Consider the following 24,678-nt stretch of genomic DNA (forward strand, 5'->3'; position numbering starts at 1 on the left):
CAGCTGAGAAAGGACCAGAACCTCGCATGAGAAGCAGTTATTTTTACAGCCGGAGCCTGACATCACTCGTGGAGCAGGGGGCAGGAGAAGGAGGAGCAGGGGCCGCGAGTGCCAGTCATTAAGTATATTCTCAGAGGAACAAATTGTGGTAGAACTTTTAAGATCCCGATAGTTTTTAAGCCCCTGGCATTGATATATACACGGTCCTTCTGGATGAGGTGGTAGGGAGCTGGGCTGGTCATGAAGGCCTAGGACTCTAGGCTTAAGGATGACAAGTTGCAAACAACACTTCCTCATTTATCCAGCGATACTGGAATCAGGCTTGGGGCCGAGCGCCGAGGCTCGGAGGCAGGGGCTGGAGGTCAGGGCTGGAATGCTGAAGGGACCAATCCCAGTTATTAGTGAGGCTTAGCATCTACAGGGAGGCTAAATGGTTCGTGAGACATTATATCGAGGGCTGGAGTTCAGGTTCAGATGGGCCACGGCACCCACCCCAAAGCCCCGACAACCACAGGTCCTTTTCTGTTTTTCTTGTCTCCATAGCTTTGCATTCTCTGTCCCGTAGCTGGAATCATGCAACCTGCAGCCTTTTCAGGCTGGCTTCTTTCATTTAGCAATATGCTCCTAGGCTTCCTTCCATGCCACACCTGTTCTGTAGCTTGCTGGGTCTTCACATTTTAAAGGTATCAGGTTAGCAGAATGGTTGTCATGTCTATGACGAAAAGAGGTCAATGGCAGCCAGGAGGTGTGAACCAGGTCATTGACTGAGCAAAATGTTTGCCAACCAAAGGCTCGGACCCCACAGGTGGTCCCAGTTTTGCCTCTGGAAACCCATGCCCGGTCCTAGAGGGAGCAACGTCACAATGTGCCATGTGCTGATGGCCTGGTCTAGCGGTCATCCCAGAGGCAGGTGGAATTTCCCCGAGCACCGTGGCTACCTGCCTTCCTGGGCCGGCACTTACGCCCAGAAGAAATGTTTCTGTTTTCTTGCGTCTGGAGAGTCTTATGTCAAGCAGCTCTCGAGACCTCTGTGTTTGGAAGTGCTCCTGGGGGCTGAGGCTGGATAGTGAGCATCCTTGTCCCTGAGACCCACGTGCCCAGCCCTCCTGAGCCCTGCTTGCTGTTTTCCCCACTGAGATGCCGCACTGGCCTCCTGCCTTTATCAGCTCACCCTGATTGAGGCATATACTGTGTGCCGTCTTTCAAATGTTTCCTTTTGTCTTATTGAAACAATAATAGCTGCCCCTCCAAACTAGGCATCTGGCCGTAAATTCTTAAAGGGAATTTGTTGCTAAGGTCGTATTTCAGAAATTGGCCCTATTATCCCAGAAGGAAGTCCAATTAAACACTGAAGAGTAAAAGTCACTGAGGATTTAGATGGCGCCTCTTGTATGAAGGTTTCAAAGACTGTCTACTCTTTTTCCATCAAATGCTCTGCCGATGGTTTCAGAGGCTGAGAAACGGCACAGCTAAGTCCAAGGTCAACCATGAAGAGTCACCTGCAGAATCCGCTTACCCCACTGTCTCCGCAGCCGTTCCTCGTGGCTCTTGCTGCTGCTCGGTTTGTGTTTAGGAAGGTTCTCATCCCACTCTAGGGCCTGTGAACTGGCAGAGCTCCTAAAGGTGGTTTGACCTCGACCTGCAGCTTCCATCACAGTCAAGGTCTTGCCAGACCAGTGGGGAAGTGGAGAACGAATGGAAGAAGAAGGGGAAATCTTACGGATGGACAGAAGGAAGAAAGTGAGAAAATGAGGGGGAGCAAATGACAGGATAATCTCATTTAGAGAAACCCCTCAGGGAAGATGCCCAAAGACAGGAAAGTAAGAAATGGATCCCGAGGAGAAGTCCAAGGCCAGGGCCGGGGGTGGGGGCGGGGGGGGGCACCGTAAGTGTAGGGCGGGGTTCCACCCTGGGGGAGTGCCCCACATGTCTGGGGACCCGGACCGTGCACACACAGAGCGTAATCCAGGAGCTGGTCAGCGCTGCCTGTGGATTTCGGGGGAAAGACAGGTGCTTGGCAGGGATGTCGTCCAGTGCAGGAGACGGAGGGGCATGTGCCAAGGAGGACGGTGGCCGGTGCGCCCCGGGCCGCACGTTCATGCAGAGGATGGGGTCTTGAAAGCCAACCGGAAAACGCCATTTATTCAACCCTTCCATCCTATCCGCTGGGCCCCCACGCTCTGTGCAGGGAGAGCGCCCTGCCCTGGGCACTTGGGCTCCATTTTGCAGGCAGCTGGGAGCCACGGGGTGAGAAAGTGTGCAGAGGTCTCTGGGGTTTCGCGAGGAAGGTTGGCGTGCGCTTTTCTCCCTTCACCGCCCGTGGTGATGTTTCCTACCATCGCACCAAGCGCTGTCTGTGGGACGGAGCCCCTGGTCTTCCTGTCTCTGGATTCTGAAGGTGGCAGGGGCAGCTCCTGCCAGGGCACCACCCAGGAGCCGTGTTCAGACTTGCTCCTGTTGTCCTTGCATTGCTGGGCCGGCCAGCTGCTCGCAGCCACCTCCCAGGGGGACACCGTTCAGATCCTTGGGTGACCGTTGGGGAAACTGAAGGTGCAAGAGGGGCAGTAAGGGACTCGGCCGAGATGGCCAGGAGGCCCCCAGCCCCGGGGCCCTGTGCAGCGTGACCGAGTGTTCTCACGTGCTGAGGAAACGTCCCTTCTGAGCTCCGTGACTGTCCTCTGGCCTTTGAGAGAACACAGGGCAGCACGGCAGATGGAAGGAAAGAATCCAGCCCCCACGTCACCAGCTTTGCTATCAAGCCCTTCCCTGGCCTAGAGATGAAAGAGCAGAGGATGCAAACAACAGAACCCAGAAAGTGAGGCCGGCTTATCTCTCCCCCGCTTTCTGCCCTGCCCTGTTCCCCACTCCCCCTCCTGGGTTCCATCCAAACCCGTATCTGGGTACATGATATCCCGGGCTAGAAAACTAGACTCTGGGATGGAAATCTAGTCCACAGCTGCTGTGCGTCGCCTTCTCATCTTGGTCTGTCTCCTCCGTCTACGTGGGGCAGCCGCAGCCCAGGCGGGAGGAGGGGAGCCAGGCCTGGGGCCCATGGGAAGGATGCAGCTTTGATGGTCTGTCCTGGGGGGCTGTGACATGTTCCAGCTTCCTCTCTTCCTAACATTGGGTTGCCATCATCCTCGTGGAGACTCCACCTGGGTCTCTCTGAAGCTCAGCTGACCCTGTGGCTTGGCCCAGGGTCCCCGCAGCCTTAGAAGAAGCTGCTTGGGTCAACTCCAAGGACAGGGAGATGTTCTGGGTTTTCTGGGCACGTGAGGACCCCCAATCAGCCCCCCCCCCCCCGTCTTCAAAACACAGCTAAAAAGCGCACAAGCACCACCCTCTCTAGATATTGGGAAGCGCGGCATTCTGTAAGAGGATTTTTAAATTTTGCTATTTTGGATCTTGGCGGGGGGGCGGGGGGATATGTTAAATGATGCTGGGAGGATCCTCCCAGCTGGCCAGGACCCTCATGAAATGACAAAAGGAAAGAAGGAGACACGATGGGAAACCACTGCCAAAGCAGTCTCTCCAAATTGAGGACAGGGGGATGGGGAGAAGAGACCAAATAATGTATTGGAGGTTGGGGAAAGGACAGGACTTGCTCCAGTGAACATCTTGCAGGAAAGCAAAGGCGGGAGAGTCTTTCTTGGACCCGAAACAGACGATGCACTCAACAAGCCCGGGGGGTGTGGCCCTGCCGCGTGGGGGACTCCGGGTTCTATCGGGAGCAACGACCGGCACACGGCCTAAAAGCGCGCCGAGGGGGCTTCATTGGAGGAAAGAGCGGCTGCTCACACTCCGTTTCAGAGGATTTGTCGGGCAATGAGAATAATGTCTTCCTCTGCTTTTCCCCAAGCGCCCCGTCTTGGTAAATAGGTCAGTAGCGTGTGGATCCGCAGCCCCCGCTCTGCAGACAGGAAACGCCAGGCTCGGCCTACGAGGCTGAACGCCTCCCCCAGGGACAGAGGTAGCAGCACGGGCAGAGCCAGGGACTCCTGAGTCCCCAGAAGAGAAGCCTGGAAGGCTTTCCTGTGCCTCCCCTGCCGCGATCCCTGTCCCTCTTCTCCTCCAGGGGTGGGACGCCAGGGCGGCCTGTGCCTGCGGCTCAGAGTGGTCCCGCCCTCCCCTCTTTCTCTCTCTTCCTCCCTCCCTCCCTTCCTTCCATCCGTCCATTAATGAGTTGCATTTGAAACGTGGGGGGATTCCTGTTGCAATCCAGATACACAGCTTCTCTTGAAGATTCAAAGGATCTGGCAGCGATGGCTGTGCTCCCACGTGGTGCTGGCCCTCGAAGGGCCTGGCACCCCAGGCCCACATCCCTCCTTTAGCAACCAGCCCTCTGGCCTGCCCTCTCTAGGTGTCTGGGTGTGACCCCATGCTCGGCCAGGCCCCTCGTCTTAGGGGCAAGCGCTCTCCCAAGCCTTCGAGGCAAACAAAGGAGATGGAGGGAATTGTCTGGATAATTAAAGGGGCACATTCTAGCTTTTACACTAAATTTGGCGGCCACTTTGCAAGGGACAGCCACATGGGCGCTCAAGCCAATCCTGCTGCCACCTTCCCTCCGAAGCTCGAATTTCCACCAAACAATTCAGGAGTTCACGGAATGGCTTAGCTCCAGCTAGACAGTGTCAGCTCCAGCTCGCCTGTTTGATCACGTGGAAGGTCTTTAAAAACCAAAACCAAACACCAACAAAGAAACAAAAAACGCTAATGGAAATCGAAAGGCCTAACAGAAGACTGAGTAAATAAAATGAGATGCCGCAGGATTCTAATTAGTGGGTAAAACAAATGAACTACTGTTCCGTTGACATATACTGGAATATACACACAGCATAATACTGTATAACAGGACTTGGCAAAGTACCACCCACCGCCTGTTTTTGTAAATAAAGTTTTATTGGCACACGTCCACGCGCATTTGTTTAACACATGGCCTGTGGCTGCTGCTTTCACACCCCAGCAGCCGAGCTAAGTAGCTGCAGTGGAGGCCATATGGTCCCCACACTGAAATGTTTATTAGCAGGCCATTTTCAGGAAGTTTGCTCTATGTTTTAGGACATATATAAAAACGAATGTACATATCTCAGATCTCTCCTGTGTAGATAGATGGTTAGAAATCTATTGATGTTCGCGGGAGAAGTTGCCTCTCAGTGGGAGTCCAAAGATAGAGAATAAATGTATAAAATGCTCTCAATTCTAAAATTCCATTTCTTTAGTTAAAAAAAGGATTTGGGGCAATGTGGAGAAATGTTAACTGCTGTCAAATTTCAGTGGACGGTTCACAGGTGTTTGTTTTATTAGTCTTTGAACTTTCCTGCCTTTAAAATAAAAATTATTCCATAGAAGAACGAAACAAGTTTTAGGAACGGAGTAATTATATCTACATGATAAAACGCCTAGAGTGACGTTATAATTATAGGTTCGCAATGATCTACCATAGCTACCTTCTTAAACACGCCATGAATTATCCTCCTTTTTTAGTCTAAATTATTTGGGAAGAAAGGATTTCAGTTTCGGGTTTTCTTACCCTTGTATATTTTACAAATTCCCCTCTGTATCTTTATAAAGAGTTTCTAGGTACAGCCGACAAATTCACTTAATCCAGGCAGCAATTTTCCCCTCACGGCGCTGTTTTATTTGCCCTTAACGCAGAAGCAATGTATAGACTCATCCAAGGGTAACAGCTCAATGATGCAACCAGGGCCTTCCAACACGTAAATAACCCTGTCTAGGAATCCAGGAAAAATAACCAGCCCAGGGCCTTGTCCCACGTGCTCAAATCACACAGACAATTGACGTCCGTGCATTGGAATTTCGATCTGATCTCCGAGTTTACATGTAGAGGCCAAGGCACATTATGGGGTGGGGTGGGAGGGGTCGGGGGGGGGCCCGGCCACGTTGAGGACGGGAATTAAAGTGATGGGAAACAGACGCCCAGACCCTGACGGCTGCCCAACTAAAGCCAGGTGCCGGCTTTGGGCAGGTGACCCTGGAAGCACGGCTCCTGCTCCGGGGGCGACCCCTGGACGGCAGAGCGGTGCTGGACGGGGCTTCGCGATTTGGGGTCTGCAGTCGCTCCATCGCTGGTGGTCTTCACTCGAGGAGCTGGCCACGGGGTCTCGAAACTTCACCAGAAGGCCTCCGCCTCCACACCTGAATGAGGGGTTATTTGCAAAGCGAAGGGCGGCCAAGAAGGTGGCTTTTGAAAACAGACTTCTGGAATTTCCCAGACCTCGTGCAAATAATCCACAGTACGTCGTCAGGATGGAAAAACCTGAAACGCTTCCTCCTCTGTCTGGAATATATACGGTAAAGTCCTTGTGACTTGGCAGGGCGTGCCTGGCTGGGAAGACCTCTGTTCTTGGCCGGGCTGTACAGCAATGAACTTGGTGACCTTGAGAAGATCGGGCCTCTCCAGGGGCCTCTGCCTGCTGGGCCGCGGGGTTGGGGGGCTGGGGGCCCCAGCCTTTGTCCTTAGATTTCCTGCAAGTCAGATGACCTTGGACGTGGCAGTGATCACTGCAGATGTGGCAGGTGTGCTGGACAGGCTGCCAACTGCTTCAAGGCCTGGGGAGAAAGCAGAGGAGGAGCCCGAGGGGCTGAGCAACAGGCTGGAAGTCGGGACGGGAAGGGCCCCTTTCCTGGAGAGGGTGGCTGCCACCAGTGGGCCCAGGAGAGGGCCCCTCTCAAGACCCCACAGTTCTGCCGTACCCGGGCCTCCCGGCCGTCTGGCCAGGCTGCAGAGGGGGTGTTTAGCCCAGTCGGACCTGCTCTCCTTCTGGCCTGAGGCATCGGTCCGGAGTTCTGGGTCTGCCTGGGAGCTCCCACGCCCATCCCCCAGCTCCTTCCATCCCCTTTGGGAGAATGAACTCGGGTCAGACATAAACCTGGGCTCCGTTCCCTCTCTGCCTCTCGCCAGCTCGGCAACCTCGAAAGGTCCTTCCCCTCTCCAAGGCAAGGGGGCCTCCTTCCGGAAAAAGTTCATCAGTGTCCTCCTCACAGGAACCTGGCAAAGACGTGGGACGCCAGGACCAGAGCTCTGAAGGGGAGGGGGGACACATCCCACCTCCCCCGCCGACCTCAGGCCGTGGTCCTGCCTTTCTCCTCCAAAGCTCCAGCCCCTTCTGCTTTCTCTCGGGCCCCCACATGCTGCCGTAACTCCATCCTCTCAAACACGGGGCACTTCCTGACCCGGCACCGTCCTCACCTTGGGGAAACGGCCTTGACCAGGGAGCTAAGGACCCTGCACGGGCCGTGTGCCAGTGGGGAAGACAGTGGGAGAGATAGGCAGGGATTCGAGCCCGGAGTGACATGACCAGCGATGGGGGGAGGGAGGGGCCTGGCCTAGCTCCCCGCAGGCCACCCGGGGAGGACGTGACGCTGCAGCTGAGACCTGGCTGACCAGGTGGTGGCAGATGGCCATGGGAAAAGCCATGTTTCTGGCTGGTGGAGGGAACGGCTGGTGCAAAGGCCCAGGGGCAGAAGGGAACCGGGCAGTCTGAGCACTGGCCCAAGGTCTGGAGGGATGGAGAGAAGTAAGGCAAAGTGGGGCTAGGTGGGCAGGCCAGTTCAGGGGGACAAGGGGGCCTCTGCGGCGGGCAGTAGGGGGCAGACCTGAGCCTGCTGGGCACGGCTGCAGGCTCTGATTTGCACCTTAGAAGAGCAGCACTTTGCTGGCTGAGAGGAACGAGTTTTCTCTTCGTGTCTGCTGCCCATCACTGGGGAGAAAGCGGCCACATCTCCTTACTCAAGTCCCAGCAAAATTAGCCCAGCTTAGCATCGCGGAACCTAAGGATTAACAGACAGCGCGGTGGCCCCATCACAGCTGAAATATGAAGGAACCAGAGCAGCCCTCGCACAGCAGAGGTAATGGGAAATGCTTCTGGGTTCGGACCTGCTCAACCCCAGCTGGGTTTTAATCAAATTAACACGTTGGGGAACTCCGTTGCATTTCACTTTCTCAAGCAAGAAAACCGCCCCCCGAAAAGTGCCACCCTGGCCCCAGTTGAAAGTGCCCGGTGCGTCCTGAATGCCTAGCACTGCCTCGTAGGGTTTCTCGTGAATCCCCCCACCCCCTGCCCCAGACGAAGCCACAGCTCTTCAGGGGAAGGCCGACCTTAATTTAACTACTGAGGACTCACGTTTTTCCTCGTGTTTCTGAAAAGTCACCATTGCGGCAATAAAGACCGCGTGTGTCCTGGACCTAATCACTAACTCCTCACACTGGTTTATAATTCCTATTAGATGTTTCAGCTAAGGGGTCAGATGGAAAAGGGAGAAGCATTTTTTTTCTTTCTCACTCTGACAGTTGGTTTTTTTGTTTGTTTGTTTCGTTTTTTTAACGGCCACATCCACAGTATATGGAACTTCCTGGGCCAGGGACTGAATCTGTGCCACAGCTGCAACCAACGACACAGCTGTGGCAACTGGCAACGCTGAATCCTTAACTCCCTCCACTGGGCCGGGGATCAAACCTGTGCCTCTGCAGCAACCTGAGCCACTGCAGTGGGAGTCTCAACCCACTGTGCCACAGCAGGAACTCCTTTGCTCTGACATTTAAATCTCTTCGCATGCTTCGTTCGCTCCAGCTCGGGCAGATGAGATCTGAGCTGAGCTGGCACAATGTCAGGGGTGGGGAGAGGCCCTAGGTTGGTCTTTCTGGTTGTTGGGGGCCCAGAAGGACATAGCTGGGATCCCTGACCACTGGGAAGAGGTCAAGGTCATCTGCCTTTGACCTGGCAGGAGGCACTTCCTGAGCCAAGCATGGGTTTCTTTTCCGATTGGCCCTTCTCGTGCGGGGCTCATCCTCAGATCTGCCTCTATTAACCCTCAGGCCGCATGGACCATCCCCTGAGGCCTACCTGCTTTCTTCAAAGTCCTCTAGCAGGTCAACACAGAGCAGTGGAGGCGGCTTAACATCTGACTCGGTCCGGGAAAGGTGACAGCAACCTCAGCCAGTGGGCTGCAAACCCCTTCCCTCACAATTGAGTTGAAGTCACGGGAGCAGAAGGAGCCAGGCTCACGTGCCTTCAAACCTCACAAGAAAATTGTAAAGACAAATTCAGATCCTCTGTGCCTTTTTCGGTGCGTAAAATTCCGATCATTGAAAAAGGCAGATTATCAAATTCTTTCCAGAACTTTTGGCAGCAGTGAATCTCCTGTGCTGGGGCTCCGGGCGCGTGGCAGTTGCTCAGGAACCCTTCCTGTGGATCGCTGATGGGGTCTGAGTTTTTCCCTGGAACTTGTGTTTCACGCTCCAAACTGGGGGAGGTCACGTGGTTGTGACCAGCTCCATCTGGTGTGGCCGTGGCTGTGATGTAGGCTGGCAGCTGCAGCTCCCATTCAACCCTTAGGCTGGGAACTTCCATGTGCCACACACGCAGCCCTAAATGACAACAACAAAAAACTTTAAAAACTCTTCCCTGCCTTTGTAAATACCTGGTGACCCATTTTTGAGGAACCCTTTAGCTCAAGCCATGAAAGAATGCTGAAGAGCCTTAAAGGATTTTCTCTCTACATCTTAGGGCTCTCGCAAGCTCTCCCTCCCCGCTGCCGTTATCATTAAAGCAGCACCTGCAGGAGAGCCGAGGAGCCACTGTGGAGAAGGGAGGCTCGCAGGCCCCACCCTGTCCTGCCAGAGAGAGGAGCCCTGCAGACCTGCCCTTCTGGGAAAGCAGGTCCCAGGAAGATTCTGGAGATGCTTAAGGGGAAGCTGCATAGGGGGGGATCTGTTTCTCCAAGGCGGGGGCTCCTGTGCTTTCTGCTGAAGCACATGGTCTGGGACAGGCTACAGCACCATCAGAAACTGGCCCCGACACCAGCCTGCCCCAGCCTCCTGGGGCCTTGGGCCCTTGAAAACCAGGGGAGGGCTCCAGAAGGGGGTTAATTTGCATTTAATAGAGGCACAAACTACAGCCAGGACTAACCAGAGCAATGAGACATTCTATTAGGCTGGAATTAAAAATAGAAGGGGAAAAAAAAGGAACAGCTAAGAAACCCAGCAGCCCCTTCCTGGCCATGGGACAGGTTAGAGACAGGGTCCCCTTCTCCAGCAAGGGGCGGGGGTGCGGGGCTCAGGCTCCAGGGAACCTACGCCGGGTTTACTGCTGGGCTGTCACCATCCTGCAGTTCTTAACGGTTGTTGAACCAAAGCCTGAAACCTGATTATGGAGGTCACCCCCCAGACCTGGCCTGTCCCTCCACACCTACTCTTTCGTTTGTGCTTTTTCCTAGCTGTGTCTGCGACTTGCAACGCCAGATCCTTAACCCACTGAGTGAGGCCAGGGATCGAACCCACATCCTCATGGAGACTATGGCAGGTTCTTAACCTGCTGAGCCACCATGGGAACTTCCTCGCCTCCTTCTAAACATTCTTCTCTTCCCTGGACACAATGCATTTCCTCCTTATTTCTCAGGCAGGTGGTTTTTTTTCTCTTAATTACTATTTATCTGGACTTTCAAATGAAGGTATAACATGCAAACTGCCAAGCTCGAAAAACTTAATGGTTTTTGTGTGTGTGTGTGTGTGTGTGTGTGTGTGTGTGTGTGTGTGTAGGAAAGAATCCTTCTAAGATAGTAAATATTTCCATCTTCTAGAAGATTCTCTGGTGCGGCTTCCCCATCAGTTACCACCAGAAGCAGCCATCCTGATCCCATCATGGTGACATCTGCAGCAGTATTTTATCTCAGAAAGATTTTCTTACTTCATTTCCCTGAATCTCTCAGAGATTATTCAGATCTTTGGGAATCTCAAAAGTCTCAAGGGGAGAAATCCAAGAGAGAATGATTTTAAATAACTCTGACTGTGGCAAAAACACCCCACGTTGAAAGGCTATCTGAGCCCTTCACATACTGCACGCCATGATTCTGTTTTGATGGCCCATTTCTGCAGTGAGGTCCTTGGGTCTTTTATAAGATGCTTTCAGAGATTTGGACTCATATATTTTTGAAATGATATATTATCTTAAATTATCTTAATTGTTTCATTAATGTGAACTTGATGTTAAGTAGTCTCTTGAAATGCATAACTAAGGAGGGAAAGGAGATTAATAAACTAATCAAGCTTTTGGAAACAACTGACATGCCTCAGGAAAGGGCACTCCAAAACTTTCTTTTAAAAATATAATTATATTGATTAGAATGACGTGACCCTTTGTTTCAGCAAGAGGATCTTATCATTTGAGAGGATTTAGCTGAACTGCCAGGACTATATTTAAAAGGCTGTCTCCTTAAGTGTATAAAATGTGATGACCAGGCTTTTACTGAAGAAAGAGTTGAGTTTCTGGAGTCTTCTGCCGTTTTAACGTTGATGTGGGGGTGACCACGGGTGTTTTGCCGAATAGGAAATGTGAGAGAGATTTCTGATTGATGATTCTTTAAGGTTGGAGCCCACTTTGCTCTAGAAACAGTGACCGTGGGTTTGCAGGTGGCCTGCAGGTGTGGGCATGTGTGGGCCGTATGAGGGACCCTGTGGGGCTCCCCGAAAAATGGGCCCCCAAATCCAGGTCCCTTGGAGCCTGAGCCTCCTTCTCTGGATGCAGCCTTTCTTTGGGGGAACCAAGAGCTTGGCACAGGTTTTTAAAATCTTCTTTGTAGTGTCATATTTATGTTCTCGGACGGAGGGCTGGATTTCTCGCCGTAAGTGGCTGGAGCACAGACCAGTTAGCGATAAGCTTGGAAGATAAGGCGCTGAGATTAAAATTTCGGACAGTGAAGGATTTCCCCAAAGTCCCGAGGCGGAGTCCCTCGTGGGCTTTCAAACGCCCACGTCCTTTGAGCCTGGGATCTCTTCCTCCTGGTTGTTTATCCAAAGGAAAGAACACGTTCGAGGGAAAACATGCCGCATACACGAAGATGCCCAAACACAGGGAAATAATAGCTGAATAAATAAACAAGAAAGCAAGCTGAAAGCACCCTCAGCGCTCCTGGCCCGTCCTGCAAGAGCTCCCGTGACGGGGACCCCTCATGCAGGTGGCGTGTAGGCTGTCCGGACACAGGGAAATATTTAGGAAGTAATGTGGGGAGAAACCCTGAGAATCAAAGCCTGCAGGTACCTCCGCGGTGGAGAAGAGGGAAATAGCTATTGCGCCAGGGTTTGCCTTAAAATTGCGCCTCTCCGACAAATGAAAATTCAGGGAACAAGGAGAGAGACCAAGTGAAAACCAAGGCGGGCTCCGACACAGCACGACTCCGAAGGACCCGTGACCACGTCTGAAGTACTCATCTGTCTCTGGATTCTGTAAGGATCTCTCTTAACCGTGGGGGAAAGGCGTCACGGATGTTTGGAAATGTCTATTTTTTACATTACCGCTGGCCACCCTCAGAATACCTGGTGCCTGCTTGATCTGATTTCTTGGGGGGTTGAGATGAAATCTCAGTTCTAGGCCACAAGATCACAAGCGCAAACGCCCTGGGAGGCCAGAGCTGGGGGGTGGCAGTCCGGCCTCTCGTGCAGGATGCACGGGAACCCTCTTCGCATCTTCCTAGAAATGCGTTTTCTTCCAAACACGCAGTGCTCCTGGTATATCGGTACCCATTTTGGCTGCAGACGAGGATCAAGGGAAATATTTCTCGAATTTGAGGAAAATCACCCTGCCACGAAATGATCACTGGTGAGGAGAATGAATGCCCTCCGGGAAACCAAGGGGCGTGGCCGAGGGCGTGGCCAGATTGGACCCGTCCAGCCCAGAGGGAACGTTCCAGCCCTTGTTTAAAATTGGGTCCCTGGCTATTACTTGTTCTCATTTTCAAAGGGAAGCAGGAGACCAGAGTAACTATGAAAAAAGCTACCAATAAATGTATTTTAACGTTTAAAGGGAAAGAGTGATTTTCATTTCGCTTAAAATCGCACCCGTTAAGGGTCTTGGTGTGCTTCCACTGGGAGCAGACCAGGAGGCAGGACTCCAGGGCAAGCGGTAGATTTGAGCGGGGGTCCCAGGAAAAGGCAGGACATGAGCGCAGAGGGGGCCTTGGAGGGTCAGTGCTCCTCCCAGGGATAAACCTCGCTGGCACCACCAGTGGTACCCTGGCTGCTCATGCACCGCTTCGGGCTTCCTCCCCTCCTGGTCTCCTTATCCTCTTTCCGTGTTTCCTTCCAAATCAACCCTTGCATTTGATTCCTCGTGTCAAGGTCAGCTTCTGGCAGAACCGGACATTAGACCTGGCGAGGTCTAACCCGCCAGGGCCACCCGGCCTGCGGTGCAGCTGATGTGGCCACATGTGTCACCTTGGGGGGCCAAAGCCTTTCAGAAAGAGGTGTGTCTCTTCCTTGCGCTCACTTCCGCCCCCAGTGGCTGGACGGGAGAGGATGAGCCTGATGCTGGACCCCAAGTGTGGTGGGTGCAGAGCCAGCACCAGTGTGGGAATAAAACCATAGTGCCGAATGATTCCTTGTCTGCACGCGGAGCAAATGCTGATGGGTTGACGTCCTGGCTCTACTGCTGCGTCTTTGACCCCGGTCGGGTTCTCCAGAAGCAGATGCTGAAACAGAACTTCAAGTGTGAGATGCTCATCTGGGACCCACACCTGTGGAAGGAGGAGCAAAGAGTCGAGCGGAATCGCCATGCAAAGGGAGGCCCCCCAAGCCCTGGCTGCTCCTGCAGGAGTGTGAGAAGAAGCAGTGCCCATCAGGTGGAAGTGGTCAGGCCTTTGTGTCCTTCCCTCGCCATCACTGGACGTTGGCTGCCCCAGGTGCTGAAGCAACCTAGGGCACCCCTGAAAGGACAGATTGCTGCAGGCTGCCCCTGACTGCTTTTCCTGCGGCTGTGAGCAAGTCCGTCTTTGCAGCAGCCCTGGGGGCTCCCATCATTAAATCGAAGCGGCACAGTCAGCAGTGGGGACACAGGGTCCGAGCCATCTGCTCCTGCAGCTTGCTGGACCCCTCTGGCCCTGCTTATGCCATTTCCACGTTATGATGGCTGCTATGAGGCCAGCTCAACCCCATGGCTTTGTGGGGACACAGTTCGTGATGGGTGGGCATGACCTCATGGCCACATGATGTCCCATGGCTAGGCATTCCATCTCTAGTAGGAATGGAAATTGTTTTTTTTGCCTTTTCTTTTAGGGCCACATTCATGGCATATGGAGGTTCCCAGACTAGGGGTTGATTGGAGATACAGCAGTCGGCTTGCACCACAGCCACAGCAACATCAGATCCAAGCCATGTCTGTGACCTACACCACAGCTCATGGCAATGCCGGATCCTTAACCCACTGAGCAAGCCCAGGGATCCAAACCCACAACCTCATGGTTCCTAGACGGCATTGTTTCTGCTGTATCATGACGGGAACTCTGAAATTTTTAAATCCACTCTAAACCATTCTGTTTTATTATTTCACATATATTAAGTTCACATCTAGTCTAAAGAAAGTATTTAAAAATCCACTGGATGATCCTTGATCAAAATACAGATTATGAGCCTTCAAGAATCATTCTTGGGGAGTTCCCACTGTGGCTCAGTGGGTTAAGAACATGGCATCTGTGAGGAGGCGGGTGTAATCCCTGGCCTCACTCAGTGCGTTAAGGATCCAGTGTTGCTGCAAGCTGAGGTGTAGGTCACAGATGCAGCTCGGATCCGGTATTGCTGTGGCTGTGCTGTAGGCCTATAGCCACAGCTCCAATTTGACCCTTAGCCCGGGAACTTCCATATGCTGCAGGTGTGGCCATAAAAAGAAAAAAAAAAAAAAAAAAAAAAAAAAAAGAACCATTCCTGGGAGTTCCCTGGTGGTCCAGTGGTTAGGATTTATGCTTTCAGACTGTGGCCAGGGTTGGAACCCAGTCTGGGAACTGAGGTCCCACATCAAGCTGCTGCAGCCAAAGGGAAAAAAAGAAGAAAAGAAAAAGGAAAAAAAAAAAGAATCATTCTTGTTCTTCTGATATGATAATCTGAGCATTGTGCTTTTTTATGGTGTTCAGACCTCAGGCTAATTATTTAGTAAACATGGATGGACATTAATTTTATGACCTTTTAGGTGTACCAGGAGCCGTTTTCCACCAGGTCTCAGATTCTCCAGTGAATTCTCCCCCCACCACACACTCACTGACACCTCCAACCCCACGGCGTCTGCTGGATTGTGTGGTCCACACAGCAGGGCAGCTTGCACCCCAGCTTGGACCTGCTCTGAGCCCCCCTGGAAGCTAGCATCTCCACGTTAATCCAGGAATGGATACGAAGTCCCCAGGTGTGGAGGAGGCTGTCTCCAGAACCAAAACACCCACCAGGAGCTGTGCTGCTTCTTTCTTGGGTGGGGGAGGGGGCCGAGAGTCAACACTTCTACTTTAGAGAAGACGGTGGATGCCTCTGACCACTGGAGCCCTGAAGGTGTAACAGGCCCCCAATACCTCGCTGGACCCGGCTCAACCCCCTAAAGCACATGTGTCTTCTCCAAGCCTCCAGCCAACTGGCCACCTTTTGCTCTTGGGGCCTGATCAGCATCATATTGTCACTGTCATGGACCAATGGGACACGCCGAGGACGTTCAGATGGTCCAAGTTTCATTATGAGAGCGGGTGGGGAAGCTCACTAGCCCTGGGACCAACCTGCGAATGCATCTGCTGGTCCACTCTAGATCTATGCAAACCAGTCTTGGACCTCTTTTCTGCTTGGGCTGGAAGAGAGCTCAGTTGTCCAATCAATAGCAGGAGACCTTGGCCACGTTGGTTTGCAAGGATAGCACACATGGCACAGAGACCGATCAGGGCTGCTTGCTAATGGCCACCGTCAGGACTCATCCTGTTTCTGCGAGGGCTGGATGGATGAATCACACAGCAGTAGGACAGAGACCTCATCTCTGCTTCTTTTCGCTCTTTTGAGAACGGCTCTGGTCACCGCCCCTCCTGGGACGTGGTACATGGGCTGGATGGGGTGAAGTTTCCATTTCCACTTGACCTTCTCCACTGAGATGCTCTCACCTCACAGAACAAGGACCAGCTGCCCAGCACAGCATCCTAAACATGCATCCAGGAGTCAGGGCAACGACCCTGGTTGGGGGGAGGCAGGTCCATAGGCCCAGTGGGCCCACGATAGACCAGAGTCCGGCCAGGACTCCATTTACCACCATCACCTCTCCTCCCCATTCTGGAGAAAACCAGGATGAAGCTTCTGTGGTTTCTGAGCATCGGCCCCAGTACTGATTAAAACTGAATACCTGAAGTGTTTTTCTGCAGCATCACTGACCATTGCCACGTGCAGGAGAAACTGACCAGATAAGTAGCCTGTTGTGCTGCGGGTGCCTAAGCTGGAGGATCGAATGAGTGCTTCGTGCTCTCATTGTGCTCGTCTGTGCTGGATTCTGCCTGCCGACGTCCGTCTCTGGACCTCTGCCTCCTGACTCTGGGCAGCACTCTGCTGGTGGACTGAAGTTTAATCGCAGGTTTGAAACAAGGGCTGGATGTACTCAGCGCCTGGACACTTGGCGGCAAAGGTCTTTTCCTATCCTGGAAGGACAAGGGACCTGGCTGGCCAGCTGGGATGAGGACCGAGGCATATGGGAAGAGCTCGCTGGAAGGTGTCGGGGGTGGGAGAGGAGGATCACTGAGCGAAGGGGTTCCCAGAATATTGTGGAAGATGCTGAATGTCAGGAGGCTTAGAATTCTCTTTTCTCGAAGACTGAACTCCCAGGTAACCACATATGCCTGTTCAGGGCTGTTAAAGCCCACATTTCTCTCCCTGCCTGAAAGACACATGAAATTGATTCTGTGATCCTCTCTGAAGAGGAAATGTGAGCTCCAAGCATGACAACCAGGCCCTCCAAACTGGGCTCCGGCTTCAGGCGCATGAGACGCCCATGACAGCTCCTCGTGGCAGTTCCTCGTGCGCAGGTTGGCTGTTTGATTGCAGAGGGGGACTGCTGGAACATACCAGACTATTAGAGCCTCTGGAAAACCAGCTCTCGGAATGACAGCTCACACACCCCCGGTGGATTTGAGAAAGCCTATTATTTAGATAAATCAGAAGCATCCTTACAGCTCTGGTTCCTAAACCAAGCCCTCCACTGCCTGGGGCAAAGCCCTCAAGACCTTGTAATTAGCCTGGAGATAAGCACATTGAAAGTGACAGCCTGAGGTTGGTGGGGTTTTTTTTTGGCGGGGAGGGGTTCCTTTCCTTTTTCCCCACGGAGTTCCGCCTTCCTGGGCAATCAGCACCAAACTCACATGAGGAGTTTTAAGGGCCGGTCCCCACTCCCTCTGCTCTGAAAGGCGAGATCACTGTCTTTTTCCAGGCAAGCTTCTCAGGAAGCTTTGCGTCTGCTGCTCTTAAAGGAAATGGAAATGCACAGACATGGCCGTTTCCCTTTAATTGTCTCAGAATCTGGTTAAATGAGCCACCTGTCAAAGGCCCCAGCCAACGAGCGTCAACCGCCCTCAACACAGGCTGGTTCTGCACCAGCTAAAAAGAGACGAGCTGGGGGCCGGCTGCCTCACGTCTGATCTTCATGCCACCCCTCACGTGCCTGCCCTTCCCTTCGTTTGGGTCGCTCCGTGTCAGAATATATTACTGCCTTCGACCACCGAGCTGAGCTGTTCTTTTTCAGTTTAATTACCAAGCTCCAACGGCTGACCCTGTCTGTTTTATTAAGATGTCATTGCAGATAATGAATAATTTGCGAGGGGAGACATTCCCCTTTCCTGTTTAGCTGCCTTTGGGGCGGGCTCTCTCCAGGACGGTCACCAAACTGCCGTGGATCGCGTACTCAACCCTTTGGACTGGTTCCCCTCAGCCTAAGCCTTGCCTCCTGTTCTGTGGGGTGTGATAAGGCAATGCCCCAGGAGGGCATTTATTATTTCCCTAAAAACCCTCAGAAAACAACTGGAACCAAGTCGCCTGTTCTAAGGATCAAAAACTATCACAGCATCTCCCTGAAAAATGGGGTCGCCCCAGCTCCAGGGGCTTGGAAATAGAAGCCACTGGTTCTGCCCAGTTCTGGAAAGGCAGATTCCTCCATGGGCTCTGGGGAGAGTTTCTTTCTGCCTCCGGATGCCTGCTCCCTGTGGAATCCATGATTCCATGGCCAGGCTGGTTTTATAAGCACCCCATTCCTCTTCGCCCTGCCCGCCGAGCCAAGGAAGGCTCTCTGGACGTAGTAAATATTATTCACACTATTGCACATCCCTCGCTGGGCACTTGGGCTCCATTTTCACACTAATGAAGTTAGTGCGTGGAAATCCGATTACGAGAGGGAGCAAATGAGATGTGTTTCATGGGGTGAGTCTGTGATGGTCCATTTCAGCCCGGAATAATTACATCTTCCGGTGCAAGAGTTTCCCAAAATGCATTCATTTCCACCAGAAGGCAGGAGGCAGGCACGATGGCTTTTATTTCTCCAGTTAAGAACCTGGAAAACCTGAAGCAGAGCTCTGGGGACCTCCCGCCCTGTAGATGCTCGTCTTTGTGTTGGGGACGTAGGTGGGGAAACGGCACAGACAGCCGTAGTTCTGACACGTCCACCCCACGTGATGTCAGGAACTCGTCTCCAGGGCGTCGGAGTCGTTGTCTGTGGCGGGGAATCTAGGCTTGCGGTTTTCTGACCCCCACGCCACTCCCCCCCCAACTCTCATCATCTCCATCTCTTAGCTCCTCAGCAGCCCCCTGTGACACCACCCTTTGGAGGTTGTCTCATCCCCTTCTCCCCCATCCTCTTCTTCCTCCCGCAGGGGCCTCAGGGCTGCTAACGCTGTAGACGCTCAATACAAATCCATCAGATGGAGCTGAACTGCTGAAGCCAGAAAGGCCCATTGCTTTCGGCCTGGCGGCCAGCCCGTGTCCAGAGCAGCAAGAGCTGCAGCCCGCTCACCCCTAATCCATGTGTCAATGGAGTGTGCCTAACCTCAGGGTTTAAACTTCCATTAAAAAAAATTAATTGGTGCTTTGGTTGCCCAAAATAGAGCCCAAAGGCACTAACTAATGAACCCTCCGTAGGAATAATCCTTCCCTAGCAAAGAGGGACTAAAGCTGAAACACCCAGCGGCAGATCTGTACTCTGAACACCTGGGACCTGTGTGCCCCTCCTGTGTTTCTAGCGTGTTATTTTATTGATGAGGGTTTGCTAGGCATGGCTGAGGGGAAAATGGTGCCCATGTAAAGCCATGGAGGGAGAGCTCTCGACCTTGGGCCAGATGTGTCTGCGTGGTGGGGGTCCCCACACATGAAGTGGTATCTCTGGCCTCCATCCCTTAGATCCCAATAGCATCCTTCCCTGCCCCCCGCCGCCCCCCATTATGACAACTAAAAGTGTCTCCTGACACTGTCAAACGTCCTCGGGCTGAGGGTGAGATCAAGGCACCCCAGCTGGGAATCACTGGAATAGCGACAGCTAAAATACCCAAGAATCAAATCCTCAAGTCCACGTGGGCCACTCAGAGCTGACAAAGCTCCATGGACGGGAAAGCATTCACGGTGCTTCCCTTTCTATTTCTAGTCTCAGGACCCATGATCGATTTAATGAAACTTTTCGGGCTTCATCAGACTTCCCGGGACACAGACGTTTTGACGACATCCTGACAACCGGGGACAGCCAGCCAGGCTGGGGCGCCCAGTCCACGCTCCGCAGGAGAAGGAGGCTCCACGCCCACCGTGTGTGTCAGAGCCAATCCGTCCACGTCCTGCATCTGGTTCAAGGGAGGAAAGAGGAGGGAGTGGGGCCGTGGGACCTCACACCCAGCAGACGCCAGCCCCCCCCCCCACAGTGGCAGAGCCCCTCACCAGCCATTCTTCCACCTCCTTGCCCCCCGGGTAGGGACGTCGCCCCTCGCGTCTAGTCCTGTCCCCCACCCCTGGCTGGGACCAGGCTCTCGGTGGATTTTACTCCACCTTGGGAAATAGAACACGTGGAGCCAAATGAGAGCGTCTTCCTCCTTCTCCATCTGGGTCCCATCTTTGCAGACCCTAGAAGGATCCCAGACTCCGCAGATGGCATTTCCTGTTTAATCAGCGAGAACTCTTTCAGACAGCTTAATGGCCTATTAGTCAGGAAGGTGTCGCATTGCAGGAGAGAGTTTATCATCTGCCACTGGTGACATCTAACAGAGGGCTGCCTGGAGGAACAGCGCCGAACACAGAGCTTCAGAGCTGGGTTTGAAAGTGATGTGTGTGCACCGGGCTTATTGGCCAGGTCTAGAGAAAGGCGATACAGAGCTTAAGCTCTGTATTTACTGAAAGAATGCATTTCTCAGGGAAATGAGTTCATTTGAGCCCTTTGAAAGAAAGGAAGCAAACCTAGTTAAGGTCGAATCAGTTGCATGTGAGAGCAAGGCTGTTTCTCCTTAAATCCTTACTGACCTAATTGCCCTAAAATGCACTCACATGGAGGTTCTCCAGCTTGAGCCTGCCCCTGAACCCTCTGCAAGGCTTGTCAGAATCCCCACGGCTGGGCCTCACTGCCCCTGTCTCTGATTCCGTAGGTCTGGGATGAGGCCAGATAACTTGCACGTCTAAGGAAGGGCCAGGTGATGCACATGCTGCTGGTCTGGGTACCACGCTCTGTGAATCGCAGCCACAGAGCGAAGATGAAGAGCCCGAAGCCTCTACACCCGGAGGCTGTCATCGCCCTGGCCGTTCCCCTCTACAGGATCACACTGGGCTACAAGGGATGCTCAGGCTGAGGGCGGTTAATGCCCTCGGAAGCAGCCCTTGATCAATTGCAGGCAGGACGGTGGTGGTTAAACGGCTGGTTGCCGGCTCCTTGGGTGGAGTGGTTCTGGGCTGTGGTCCACACCAGTCCTACAACTCAGAGTGTGGTCCCGGCTGGTTTCCTGAGCTGTTTGGTACCAATTTGTGATGGGCCAAGTGCTGAAATGGAGCGTGAATCCTTAGAAACTTTAATAGCAATTTGATACTTTAATTTCACCATGGTTGACGTGCATAAGAAGAAAAACGGGGCTTGGATCTTGGGTGTCTTTGTTCTCCGTGTTATTGTATTTGACAAAAACATCGGTTCTCCGTAGTTTGGCAGGACAAAGGAATTCTGTGCAGCAGAAAGTTTGGAGAGCACCGCCCAGCACCTTCTCTGACCAAACCAGCAGGGCTGAACCTCTGCTGCCCACAGCAGCCACCTGGTCGTCAGAGAACTGGCTCTTGGCTCTTCCTTCCCTGCCTCCCTTTTCTGGGCATTTCCGAGGACTCTCTCCCAGCTGTTGCCGCCAAGTCTTCGTTTCAGGCTTTGCTCCTGAGGGAACCCAAACCAAGATGCTTAATTGATGTGAATGAGGGCTGCCTCGTGGCATATGGAATTCCTGAGCCAGGGGTCAGATCCGAGCTGCAGTTGCAACCTATGGTGCAGCAACACTGGATCCTTTTTTTTTTTTTTAATTATAGTTGATTTATAGTGTGTCAATTGCTGCTGTGCAATCATACATATACATACATTCTTTTTCTCATAGTATCTTCCACCATGTTCTATCCCAAGAGATGGGATATAATTCCCTGTGCTACACAGTAGGACCTCATTGCTTAACCATTCTAAATATGATGGTTTGCACCTACTAACCCCAAACTTTAACCTGTTGTACTGGGCTAGGAACTGAACCTTTGTCCAGGGGTGCAGAGAGCCGCCAATCCCCTGGGTGCCACAGTGGGAACTCCCCTTTTTATTTTTTTGAAACACCCATTTTATTTTGAAACAAGCCATCTCCAAATACCGTGGATTTTTTTTTTGGTTTGGTTTGGTTTGGGTTGGGTTTTTTTTTTGGTAGCTCATCCAAAACCACGGGCACCCACGAGTGGCAATCCCTTGCCTGAGTTCACGTGTGTGTGGGACCCTGCACAATCCAAGGAAAACTCTGCCCTTTCAAGAGAACGTCCGCCTCGCGAATGCAAACCCAGCCCATCCCTCTCTCCTCCGACTTTCAATCAGTTGTGTGAAAACCCCGGGGGCCCCTTTCCCTGGCCTCACCTTCAAACCAGATGTACAAGCCAAGGAGTGTTAGAAATGAATTAATTACTTCACTAAATACAAGTGGGACACAAGAGCATCTTAAAGGAAGAGAGGGGTGCTTATTTCCTGCACAGAAAAGGTTACCAGAGAAATGCTCCTGAATTATTCTTCCTTCTGTCTCCTCTTCAGCGCACTCAAAAGCCATGTGTACCTGCTTATTTCCATATTTGCTAAGGAAATAGCCTCTTTTCTCCTACGGATGCACACGCGCCCCACCACCAGGCACGCCCTCCTCGCGGTTTCCCAGGGTGGGTAGGCCAAGCCTGCATCTTGCTTATCTGCGATGGCTTTTCACTGCCTTCTTGATGCAGATGTGATTTTTGCTTTTAGCTCCAGCATCTGAGGAGGGAAACGTTTCCATGCCGTGGGAAAGCACTGAGGTATTTTGTCTCTTGGACCCCCTTCTCATTTGTCTTAGCTGCGATTCCACCAGCTCCCTTGGAACCATTTCTGGAAACTTCTCAGGGAAATTAAAAAAAAAAAAAAAAGAAGAAGAGTTCCCATTGTGGCTCAGCGGTAATGAATCCAACAGACAACCCAACTAGTATCCCTGAGGATGTGGGTTTGATCCCTGGCCTCACTCAGTGGGTTAAGGATCTGCCATTGCCATGAGTTTTGGCGTTGGCTGCAGATGAGGCTTGGATCCCAAGCTGCCGTGGCTGTGGCTGTGGCTGTGGCTGTGGTGTAGGCTGGCAGCTGCAGCTCCGATTTGACCCCCAGTCTGGGAACTTCCATATGCCACATGTGCAGCCTTTTAAAAAAAGACCAAAAAAAAAAAAAAAAAAAAAAAAGCAGGTAACAACCAGCTTTTCACTGTCCATCTCTCTGTGGACTGTCCTGGCTTGGGGTGCCTTGATTTCAGGGGAGGCTGTGGGGATTAAAAAAAAAGAAAAAGGCAAAGAAGAAACTCCCACCTTTCTCCTTTCAGGCATTTGACTTCCAGTTACATGATAGGGAAAAAAAAAAATTTTTGAAGACACACACAGAGAAATTGGTACCAAATCTTTTTCCACATCAAACGGCACTTTTAAAGTTCTGATGGCAACTAAGTGCTAGGAGAGTAACTTCGGGGCTAAGGGTAAGGTCCCAACAATCCTGCAGACTTCGCCACTATAGACGGAAAGTTTCAAGCTGTAACGCACAAAAAAATCTCTGGCGTTTATCCAGTGGATTGAATCCAGATTTTGTAAACCACAAAAATGTCATCCTGGAGACCACATGCAGAAACTTGTTTTCTTCAGAACTTTTAAAGGAGAAATCAAATGTACGAGAAAGACAATCAGATGAAATTTGGAAAAAACCAAACCCAGGAGATCGAGGGCGGCTTCAGGCTGCGGCCAGTTTGGGCAGGGAGTTCGTGTTTTGGGGGTTTGGGGACGGGGGACGGGGAAGGGGAGGGTGGTAAGTGATTGCAACTCCCAAGGCCAAAGAATCCAGAGTATTTGTATCAACTGAGTGGGCGTCAGCAGGCTGCTTGGAAAAATCTGCAGTGTTGCAATGTCACTTTGTAGATTTTCATTTTATCTAATCTTAGTAATTCCACGAAGGGATGGCAGTATCTCTGCTGTGGGCTTTGCCACCATGCAAAGTTCAGTCCTGGTGAATGTCTGCTGTCACGGAAAGGGAAGAGCCCTTTGCAGCGTGTGGGCTCCTTCGTGGAGACGCAGCCTGGAGGGGCCTGGGGAGCAGCCGAGGCCGCCGTCCGCTGTCCGCCAGGGGGCCGGGCCGGGAGGTCGGGTGGTTGGGGGTCTGGCTCCAGACCCCAGCATCTCCTTCAGCTCCTCCACGCCAGAGCCGAGTCACCTTCACTAAGCGGGAACACGATGCCCACGTTCCCGGCCCTGGGGACGATTTCAGAGCACGTGTGTGAAACGTGTTGCTAAGAATTCGGTTCTCTTAGCCACCACTGTGATGCGTGAAACCGTCGTCACCGCTCGAAACTGGAATCCTGTGCCCTGAACGAGGCCAGTCCCAGACGCCCGAGGTTTAGTGGGGCTTCCGCTCCCAGGGATAATTTTCTTGAATCTTCGCAACAAGGTGGGGGCCACGTTCTCTCCAGGTTGTGCAGGGGGAAACTAAGCCACAGAAGAGTCCAAAGGTCCTAGCCCTGGCATGGGGATTCGAACCCACACCGCTTGTCCCCTGAGTCCCTGGCACCTCTCTGCCCTACTGTCTAAAACCAGAATGTCCTGTCCCCTGCAGGAGCCACCGACCATACGGGACAACTCAGGTTTACATGAACCGAAGTTGAATTTAACATTCCATTCCTCGGCCACACCAGCCACAGTCCACGTGCTCACCAGCCATGTGTGGCCGGGGCTGCCACGTGGCCCAACGCCTACCCAGAAGCTCCCCATTGCTGCGGAAAGTTCTGCTGGATGGCACAAGGCCTTCCATTTACATGTCAACCCGGGGACAGACAGCTAATAAAACGGTAAATTTGGGAGTGATTATTCACATGTGAGAAGAGAACTGTAGACCCATAAAAGGAGGTGCCCAACGATTTCCATTAACCGGAGGATTGAAATGTCTATTTACACATCATTAACTGCTTGACAGCCGAGGCTGTGCGGGGAGCGGGGATGGAGTCGGCCACTCGGTCTCTTGTGTTGGGAGATGCTTTTGTGTGGTTAGAAATGGGGGTGAGAAGTGTCCTCATTTGAAGGGGTGCCCTCAGGTCAGCAGGCTCCAGGTCCCTGGCTCCAAATCTTCCTCTAGCCGGGTTTCAGTCCTAAAAACAGGACAG

General features: G+C 52.5%; 1 long non-coding RNA gene across 1 annotated transcript in view; it reads left to right on the forward strand.

The window, feature by feature from the left end:
* LOC110257416 overlaps nucleotides 1-24,403 on the forward strand; it is a 96,596-nt gene extending 72,193 nt beyond the window's left edge. The window contains exon 3 of the long non-coding RNA XR_002339982.1: nucleotides 24,135-24,403. This is a non-coding gene — a long non-coding RNA (uncharacterized LOC110257416). The remainder of the gene's footprint in view (nucleotides 1-24,134) is intronic.

The sequence above is a fragment of the Sus scrofa genome, chromosome 17 (assembly GCF_000003025.6).
Source record: "Sus scrofa isolate TJ Tabasco breed Duroc chromosome 17, Sscrofa11.1, whole genome shotgun sequence".
In the NCBI taxonomy this organism is placed as follows: Eukaryota; Metazoa; Chordata; class Mammalia; order Artiodactyla; family Suidae; genus Sus; species Sus scrofa.